Here is a 9,685-nt window from a genome sequence, read left to right on the forward strand (position 1 = left end):
ATAAAAACTGTTTTAATAAGTATTTTTTGAAAAAAAAAATTGCCTGAGATGACCAAACCATTTAATATTAAAAAATTTGCATAAAAATATTAAAAAAAAAAATATTCTACGGAATCATAATAATGAGATTTTTGGTGCTGTTTTTAATCTTTTTTCAAAGACTGGTTTAATAAAAACTTGAATAACTCAGCCAAAACTTTACCAATTTAGACTTGTGAGTTATCATTGGTAAGGTATTTTCTCACCGCTTTAATTTCTTTGCGAATAAGCTCATTCAAAGTACGAAAGAGGAAGATAAGATAAACGATGTCATTCCATGTTGAATTATGATGTGTTGGTATTTGATAAAGAAAAAAATTGGGACAGGAATCAGTTTTTTTTTTGCAATGAAATAAAAAGGGTGTGAAAATCTTAATATTTTTCGGAAATATTTTGGTAGAAGTCTTAATATATAATAGATTTTGTAATCCCACCGGAAAAACTGCAAATTTTTTTGGTGATGCAGTCTAATGTACATATATAATTGAAATTCTCGGCTAGAGCGTTCGTTTGTGATCGTGGACTTACCTGCCTAGTGCGGTTCGCCTGCTTCTTGCATGACCGTTTGCCTCCTAGCAAACCAGATTGGGTTGATAGCAGCACCAGCTGCTGGATGCTAGCCCTCTGGGTGCAGGAGCACTACAACAACAGCACGAAAACGAGAGCGAGTATATAACCAAAGTATAGTATATGCGTGAGCAATGATTGTTGTCGCTCGACAGCGCTTCGGCTGAGTTGGTTGGACGATGGGTTGATTAGTCGATCGAGTCGGTTTTCAGCGTTTGGCTTTGGTAGTTTTGGTGGCGAGTCACCGGCAAAATAGCAAAACATTCGTCTACTCCACACCGCAGCGAACGTACACGCTGTTGCAGACAACGCGCACGGTTGAAAACAATCAAAACAAAACGGTTGAAAATTAGACCTAAAACAAAAATCGGTGACGATCAAAATAGAAATATAGTAAAATCAAGATTCAAAAAATTGCACGCGCATACAATTTTTACAAGCAACTCATCAAAAGCATAATAAAAAAAACAACGAAATTGATTTAAACATGGTACGTGTGTAAAGCTAGAAAAAAAAAATTTCGAGTGTTGAAGTGTGAAAATCGAACAGATCCTTCTACATATGGAAGTGTGGGCAAGGACTAAAAAAAAGACACTTCAATAATGTCATAGATTTTTTTTAATTAAATTGACTTAGTTTTACCGCGATCAGCTCGATACGCTTGGCATTTAGATTTTTTTGTGGCTTCGAGCACTTCACGTCAGCGTGATCGCTAAAAATCGTTTTATGTCGCTTGAGTGACCACAAAATATGTAGATTTTTATATCCTTGTGTTAGATGAATTATGAAATAAATTTATTTTCAGAACATAATTGCACCTACATATGTGCATACATATACATACATATATGTATGTATGTAATTAATAAGCGCGTGTGACATAGAAAATGCGAGAAAGCAGAGTTGATTTATTTGTTGACAGCTGCGAATTGTTTTTGTAAATAATAAAGGGTGTGTATACATATGCGTGTGTGTATGTAAGAAAGAAAAAGTGGTAGATATCAAAAAAGCACTGCATTAAAATGTATGTACGAAAGAAAACGAAATAAAACAATCAAAAGAACCTCGAGATTTCGCATAGATATTTAATAAATACGGCCAAGGCTGTTGAACTTTATATGTAGAAGGCGAGGTAAAGCCACGGATGTGTGTAGTACTAAATAAAAAATTTTAAAAAAGAGAGGCAAAATCACCAATTTTTCCTGAAATTTATGAATTCGTAAAGGGTCTTTCCAAAAAATGTTGTCAACACCTTTCCGGTGACTAATTTCTTTATCGAATTATCATACCCTGTAGTAAAATTCTCATAGAGAGTAAGAACGACCTCGACTGAACGAGAACTCACTAGCGCTGAGCTATGTAAAGAAACGCAGCGTTGCCGCACTTTATAATTATGCAAACTATGTATGTATGTAATTCGAAACAACAAACTCAAAAATATGTATGTCAGGTAACTATGTACACAAAAAAAAATGGTATTCCAGCAAACACTTGAAAGCCGCAAGCCCCTCCAACTATAAATAGCCGCCACGCGAACAGCGCTGCCAAGCAAACAAACGCTTTTTGTGTTATTATCAGCTAAGACAGCTGAGTGGGCACTTCATGACTACAGGCAAACATAATTAAGCCATTTTCAAACAGCTGATGATCGTTACCGACCGACAGCCCGCCTGCCTGTGGATGAATAATAACAACCTGTGACGGCCGCACAAACAAATGAGCAAAAAAAAAAACAAACAAGCACACCAAAAACTCGCACTATTACCTGAGCTGGCAGAAAATTTATTATAAGTTCATACTACAAATGATTTATGGAGAAAAGTAGCGTATACCCCTAGCTAACTAATCATTTGGTTAACTACATAGCTCCGACGCTAGTAAAACTTTAAAACGACACGCTTATGACCTTAGCGATTGAGCGTGCAAACGATCGGCTGGATCAATGCTTGGAGCGCGTAAGCCTAAATGGGTGTGGATATGTCTATGTGGCTCTGCGGCGCTTGTTTGGCTCAGTAAACGATCGAACAGGTGAACGATCAATTTATGGCTTAAATGAGATTTAACCTGTATGTGTAACAAGCTGCCTGCTGCATGCTCACAGCATTCGGGCAAGAAATTTTAATTATGTTGATAAAGCAAACGCTAGCAAATTAGCAACAAATCAACAGATAAACACTAGCAAGCAAGCACAAGCGTTAGAAATTTTTATTTGGCGGAAATATTAAATTGTGTGTTATTGAACTGCGCTGAATGCAGGCACTTAATGTTATCGAGTGATCTGTCTAATGTGGTGATGGTGAAATATTCCAATTAATAAATGTTTGCCAGAGAGCAATAATAAAATGGTAATTTAAAAAATTGGCATTGCCATCAAATAATCATATAATTCATTTCAATTTTATATAAGACCAAATGATCGTCTAAACGCTGGTGGCTGGAGGCTGGAAGCTTGTGGTTGCAGCGAAATTTCATAGCTATTATGGAGGGACTGCGGCTTTGCTTTGTACGAATTCCGAAATATTTCATAAGATCAAAAGTTTAAATATTTTATTGATAACAAAGACTACGAGAGGCATAAAATGGAGCACTCTAAATCGAAATTTTTGCGTTGATAAGAAAAAAAGCGAAAGCCTTATTTTATTAGTTATTTCGCTTTAAATATTTTTTTTATTAAATAAATATTTGTTTTTTATTATCAGAAGTAAAAATTCCACTCTCAAACATTTTTGTAAATAAAAAAATAAATAAACACCCCTATTCTGCAATACTTTCGTATTCGGATTTTGCTACGAATCGTAGAAATAGTATGCTGAAATCCGAATCGTATTTTCGAACTTTCGAAATTCGTACCAATGGCATGCCTAAAAACGAACGAGTAAGAAATTGATAGCTTTTCTGCGTAATTTTGTACGAAAACAATTCTGTGTCGGAGGCGATATAAAAGGTGTAAATCAAGATGTAAATCGATCTGTGTTTGCAGGAGATATTAGTGGTGTTCATTTAAACAGATAAATTTGCCTTTCGTATATACGTATATTTTTATCTACAGCTTTATATAAATGAACAAAAAAGAATCTTTGTTGCCCTTATCGAAAAACTTGGTCCGGTTTAGTTAATCGCAGGATTAAACCTTAATTTAAAATAAATTTGTCTGTGGATGGCGTAGCCGGAGTTATATGCACAAGAAATGTCGTATGCCTTGAAATGCGGAAGCCCCTCTTCTCCGGCAAGACAGAAAGGATAATTAAAATTAGTAAGGGATATAATCCCTAAGCGAGTACGAAGGCAGAAGCAAGCGCAACAGGTGGTGGACCCAACAAAGTGCATGTTTTCATTGGCTTGGAAGAAGCTGTTATTGCATTAACTGGATTGAGAACCAGTTCTTCAGGCATACGAGGTTGTGGTTGAACAATTAAACCAGAAGCTGACATAGATGCGTCCATGGTTACTATGCCCGACAGCTCCACATATCTTTGTGAATTCACTTCCATAGTGCGCTTTTACTCTGCTGCTATAATTGCAAATGGAATAGAATCCATCGTTTCCTTCAAAATATGTAAATTTAAAAAGTTTACCATAAATAAGCACTTGATGAATCTTTTTTTAATTCCTTTCCACTTTGTTTTCCTTCATACAGCTGTCTTCGAAAACAACTGATAGCTGGCAATGCTGCACAGGTTTCCGCAAGGGCTGCAGCATGTCGATTTTTCGTTTTTCGTAACGTAGCTACGAAATACGAATTATGAAAATTCGGGTTCCAGAATGCTATCCCTGCAGGCATCTTTTCTCCCCCCACGACGATATTTCCCGTCGGTATTCTTTTTGGCAGCGCAAAGTCTTCATGTTTAAGATATTTTTATAAGATTCAGGCAGGAAATTAACAAGGATATTGATAGGTGCTATGTCGCTTTCGTACCTCTTACCTATACTGGATATGATAGGGAATCCTTGTAAGCACTAAAGAAAAAAAGGTAATGATCGCTCTGCTAAACCATTGTTCAGCGACTTAAAGCTTCTCCTTTATGAGCTACTGCCCAGTTCCTAAAATGTATTTTTCTGGTACTTTGAAAATGAAATTGAAATAAAGGCCTCAGGTAGATTGAAGAACCACTTTTTAATCAACTTCAAGAAAAGGAGGAGGTTATCAATTCGGCGGAAAATTTTTTTATGTATGTTACCGGAGTTGATATGGTGCATGCATCAACTCCTATGCAGAATATGGTCAGTTGAACGCATGTCCGACGCCTGCAATTTAATTGTGCTCAGCCCAATCCACAAAAAAAGGCGACCCCGCTATTCGCGCCAGCTACCGCGGGATCAGCCTTCAAAGCATAGATTACAAGGTCTTGTCGAGAGTATTGTGTGGAAGACGGAAGCCTACCGTCAACGAACCGATTGCGTCTTATCAGTGTGTCTTTAAACCTGGCAAATCCACCATAGATACGATGACCATTCGTACTGATTTTGATAGGACAGTACCAATTTTGAGAAAATTATCCCGCTGAATATTTTTTTAAAAGTCGGGACGTATAAGCGTCCCGATTTTATATATTTGTACCGATTAAGTCCCGATTTTCATTATTTTATTTATTCATTTATTAAGACTCTCCCTGTACTGCGGCCCAAAAATAATTTTTCGTACAAGCGAGGCAGCACTTGTAATAATAATAGATTGGCGCTTACACATATGTTAGTGTTTGGCCGAGCTACTTCTCCAATTTGTGCGTGCGTGCGCCTTGATGTTGTCACACAAAGGGGAGGGACCTACAGTTTTACGCCGCCTCCGNTCTCCAATTTGTGCGTGCGTGCGCCTTGATGTTGTCACACAAAGGGGAGGGACCTACAGTTTTACGCCGCCTCCGAGCGTCGATTGTATTTTTATGAGAAACTCGTTTTCATGGCAGAAATACATTCGTAGTTTTGCCATTGCCTGCCGAGGGGAGACGGGTGTTAAGAAAAAACCTGTTTTAATAACATAAGCAGTAGATATAGTGACAAAAATATACAAAGGGAGGACACATTTTAGCTTTCTTTGGCTATTCCCCTTTCGCTTATTGAATGTTTATTACTTTTTATGAAAGTGTGGCTCGTTATCTAACAAAGACCATGTAAGCCAAAATTTCAAACTTTGTTCAAAAATTAGCAAAATTCGACAAAGTTTCATACAAACTTTGAGCTTTGTAATTAGATTTCTTTTAAATGTTCTCAGTATGCAATAACCCATTCAATTCAAAGGGCAAATTTTAAGTAGCTAGGACTTGCCCCGTTAATATTTGGTATTTTTTTTTTTTTTGAAGGTTTTGCTCAAAGAAATTGGATTGCTGAACATAATGTGTATAGAAGAAAATGCGCGAACAAAAAATTGCCAAAAATCAACGGTTAGTCCAAGATTCCTCCAACTTGCACTTTATTATACCAAAATTTAAGGGGCTACAAAACTGCATACCCAAAATTCTAGAAAATCTGATTAAAATGTTTCAAATTGTGATGTAAAATTATTAAAATTCGTGGAATTTTTATAAATGTCCTGCAAATTTTGATTTACATATATTTTTTATAGTAAGTTACATTTTCTTTTTTTCTATGACTCTTTGGTGGTATGCGATTTTTACCAAAATTGGTCCGGAAGTGGTTTTATACTTAAAACGACGATATGATTATTTGTTATGTACTGGCTAAGCTTCTGTAATTTATGGTTGTGCCTAAACTGAATGAATTATGCCAAAAGTGCCTTCGTGAATGAAAGTGCCAAAAATGGCACTATTGTGCCTACTTTTCCTTCACGGATCTGCAAGCTCGTCAAGAACTTCAAGCAAAGCGGAACGTCACGCATTCCTGTCTAAAAGCACACAAGCTAATAAGCGAACATTTCTCAAGTGCAGAGTAGAGAAGCGTAAAACAAGACACAAACGACTATTTATTTAAAAACTCAAATAGACAGAAAGTAAAAGTAAAATTAGGTTTTATGCTAATTACACATCTCAACAAGCGTGAAACCAAAACCTGCTGGGCGACACGTTCCGCCAGTTATTCGTCCAAGCAAGATTCTCATTAATAGAATATCTCAAAGTGTTTACAAAAATTTTGTTGTTACACTTAATTAAGTGCAAAAAATTATCAAAGGCATAACAAAATAAATATTGCATTTGCATGGAATATTTGTTAACGCCACTTTACGGCGTTACATTCAACATGAAATTGTACTCGTAGGCCTGACATCAAATTGCTATTCTCTAATGATGACCAACTGATAAGAGGACAGATTTTATAGTAAAATTTTTTCCAATACATTTTATGCATAGTATTATTTATTTTATTCAAGTCCATTATCATTTAAAAGACTCCTGCTTAATTATTTATTTATATATATTTTTTTTTTCACTTGCAGCACACAACTATGCAAACTAGCGAGGAACGCACTAGCAATTACTAAAGTGATAACACATTACTGCTATATATTTTTATATTAGCTAGTCCAGCCAATCAACCGCGCACTATAAAAACAGCTGACCGTCGAGTCGATTTAGTGGTGAAGAAGAGAAAGCAACAAACTTCAGCAGCAGCAGCGTCCGCGTCAGCGTCCGCGTCGTTGTCGTTTGCCGTTAGGCTTATCATATCAGCAGGCGACAGACAGTCCGTAATAATCCGCAGCAAACAGCGCCAATAAGGCAGCAATCATAATTAAAGCAGCAGCCGACAACATGATTTCACATAGTCCACCCATCTTTAGCCATAGCCCACCAGTCAGTTTCCTATCGGACTACATGAACAATCATCGGTGAGTGATCGAAGTGCGAACGTTGAAATATTTTTGTATGTAACGTAAGGCGGCTAGGCTAATGTGTAGAAAGAAAGTTCTGCTCGAAACAGGATTATGTTATCCTAAATGCAGTGAAATCTTTTGAAAATGTGTTTAAAAAGTGCCTTCAAAATGCATTTCCGGTGAAATACATAATTGGCGAAAGTAATAGATGCTGTGCCTAAAAATTATGTGCTTATTTAGACCGCTGATTGTAAGCCTTGAAAGCCAAGAATGAAAGATTGCAAACGTAGTCAATAACATAAAACTATTGTATAAAAAATATACAAAAATTATCGTGGTTGAAATTTTCATGATATAAGAAATATTGTAAAAATCCAGGTTTCTGTGGCTTTATAAGAAAATGAGTTATTAAAAAGACTGAATTGAAAAAAGAATACAAATTATTCGAAAAAAAAGATTGGAATTTATTATCCTAAAACAAATATCTTTAAATTCAAAGAATCTTGTAAAGTATTTTGAACCCGATTTTACATTTTGTCAGCTGTTTACAAATGCCCTACCATAATTATTTGAAGGGCGATCTGAGGATCAGTTCGAACAATCAAATTCAAAGGTACATTATATTGTCCAAATACATATACATATGTAGGCATATACGTAGACGAACCTGAGCGAATTGATACAATATTTTCAACTCAATAACAAATTTAACCCGATAGCAACGCCACAATGCATCAATTGGTTACAAAAAAAAAAAAAAAACTAGTGACTACTTAGAGTTTTTATTGGCTTTCCATGCATGTATGATTTTATTTTAGTTTATTCTTTTTAATTAGTTTTTTTTTCTTAGTTTATTTTATTTTGTTATTTATTTTGTTTTGTCTTGTTTTTATTCTTTGATTTTTTTATTTTTTTTTTCATTTAAAGTTTATTTTAGTTTACTCTATTTAAATTGTTTTTTTTTTTTGTTAGTATATTTTATTCTTTTATTCATTTTACTTGATATTATTTATCTTTCAATAATTTTATTAAAAAACGTATTTTTTTATTTTTTCTATTTCATTTAATTTTTATTTTCGTTTACTCCATTTTATTTTGTTTGTTTCCTTACTATATTTTATTATACTATTTATTGTGTTTTTTTTTCTTTTTTATGTTTTATCTTATATTTTGTTGAACGCATTGTTTTTATTTATTTTTCATTTAATTTAATTTTTGTTTATAGTTTATTCTATTTTGTTTTGAGTGTTTTTGAACTGTTTATTTTATTCCTTATTTTGTTTTTTTTTTATTATTTCTTAATTTTTCATTTTACTCAACAATTGTTTTTCTTTTATTTTTTACTTAATTTAATTTTTATTTAAATTTATTCTGTTTTATTTCGTTTCCTAACTCTTTTGTTTTATTATTATTATTTTTTTCTGTTTTTTATTTTTTATTTTTCTTATTTTTTTTTAACCAGAGTTGTGAGAAATACATTAATTTTTTAAAGCATAGCATTTTAATGTTAATGTGAAAAATTAATGCATTAATTTTTGAAATTTAATTCAAATGAAAATTTAAATGCATTAATCCCGAAGAAATAATGGTAATGACTTTTTTTTTTGGATTAACAATTTGCAATTTTTTAATGAATTCTACTGCAATCATTTATTGCATTCAAAGTATAACAAGCATGAAACACCCATAAACTAATTTTATTTTGAAGTAAAATTATTTGTTGACGTTGAGGGTAGAATTTTGAGGTCAAAAAAGATAGTGGCGAAAGTTAAGGTTGGTTTTCACTATGTCAAATTCAATGGCATTTGTAGTCAAAACACATTGTCGAATGGAACTAAAAACAGTTTATTGAATGATTTAGATCAGAATAAGTTTTCAGTCGTGGACATGTGCTGCTAAATTGGCTATCTGTCCGTTTTTGGTCCATAACATAATCGGCATGCACCATAAATCAACATAAAAATCTACGAAAGCACACCGAGTTGCACGCATTAATCACTGTGCTGCAATAAAGTTTAACTCCATCTTTATTATAAGTGGATCATTGTAACGGTAACCATATTTCTGTGGAAAAAATCGGGACATTTCTAAAGCATCGAATGTGAACAGTTTTGTAGAATCGTTTCATTACAAAAAAAGCATTTACAAATAATTTAAAAGCCTTAAAAAAGTTGAAACAAGAATGATAGACTGCAATATAGCGAGAGTACCAGTTCGACAGAATAAAACGTAACCGAAGATCATAGAAAATATGAATGCTGTCTATGTTTATGGCTCTCTTATATTCAATCCTCTTTGTGATAACGAAAGTGTTGT

The 9,685-nt window shown here is 34.0% G+C and overlaps 1 long non-coding RNA gene across 2 annotated transcripts; it reads left to right on the top strand.

The window, feature by feature from the left end:
- Positions 1-572: 572 nt before the first annotated feature.
- LOC108378493 (uncharacterized) lies at positions 573-7,367 on the top strand. 2 transcript variants are annotated; one of them, XR_001849420.1, is made up of 3 exons: positions 573-707; positions 762-1,096; positions 6,995-7,367. It is a non-coding gene; the product is annotated as an uncharacterized LOC108378493 (long non-coding RNA). The 2 variants fall into 2 exon arrangements; XR_001849419.1 differs by lacking the exon at positions 573-707 and adding an exon at positions 711-725.
- The last annotated feature ends 2,318 nt before the right edge of the window (positions 7,368-9,685 follow it).

Source organism: Rhagoletis zephyria, unplaced genomic scaffold (assembly GCF_001687245.7).
Source record: "Rhagoletis zephyria isolate East Lansing unplaced genomic scaffold, Rhagoletis_zephyria_1.1 Rzeph_scaffold_14212, whole genome shotgun sequence".
Classification (NCBI taxonomy): domain Eukaryota; kingdom Metazoa; phylum Arthropoda; class Insecta; order Diptera; family Tephritidae; genus Rhagoletis; species Rhagoletis zephyria.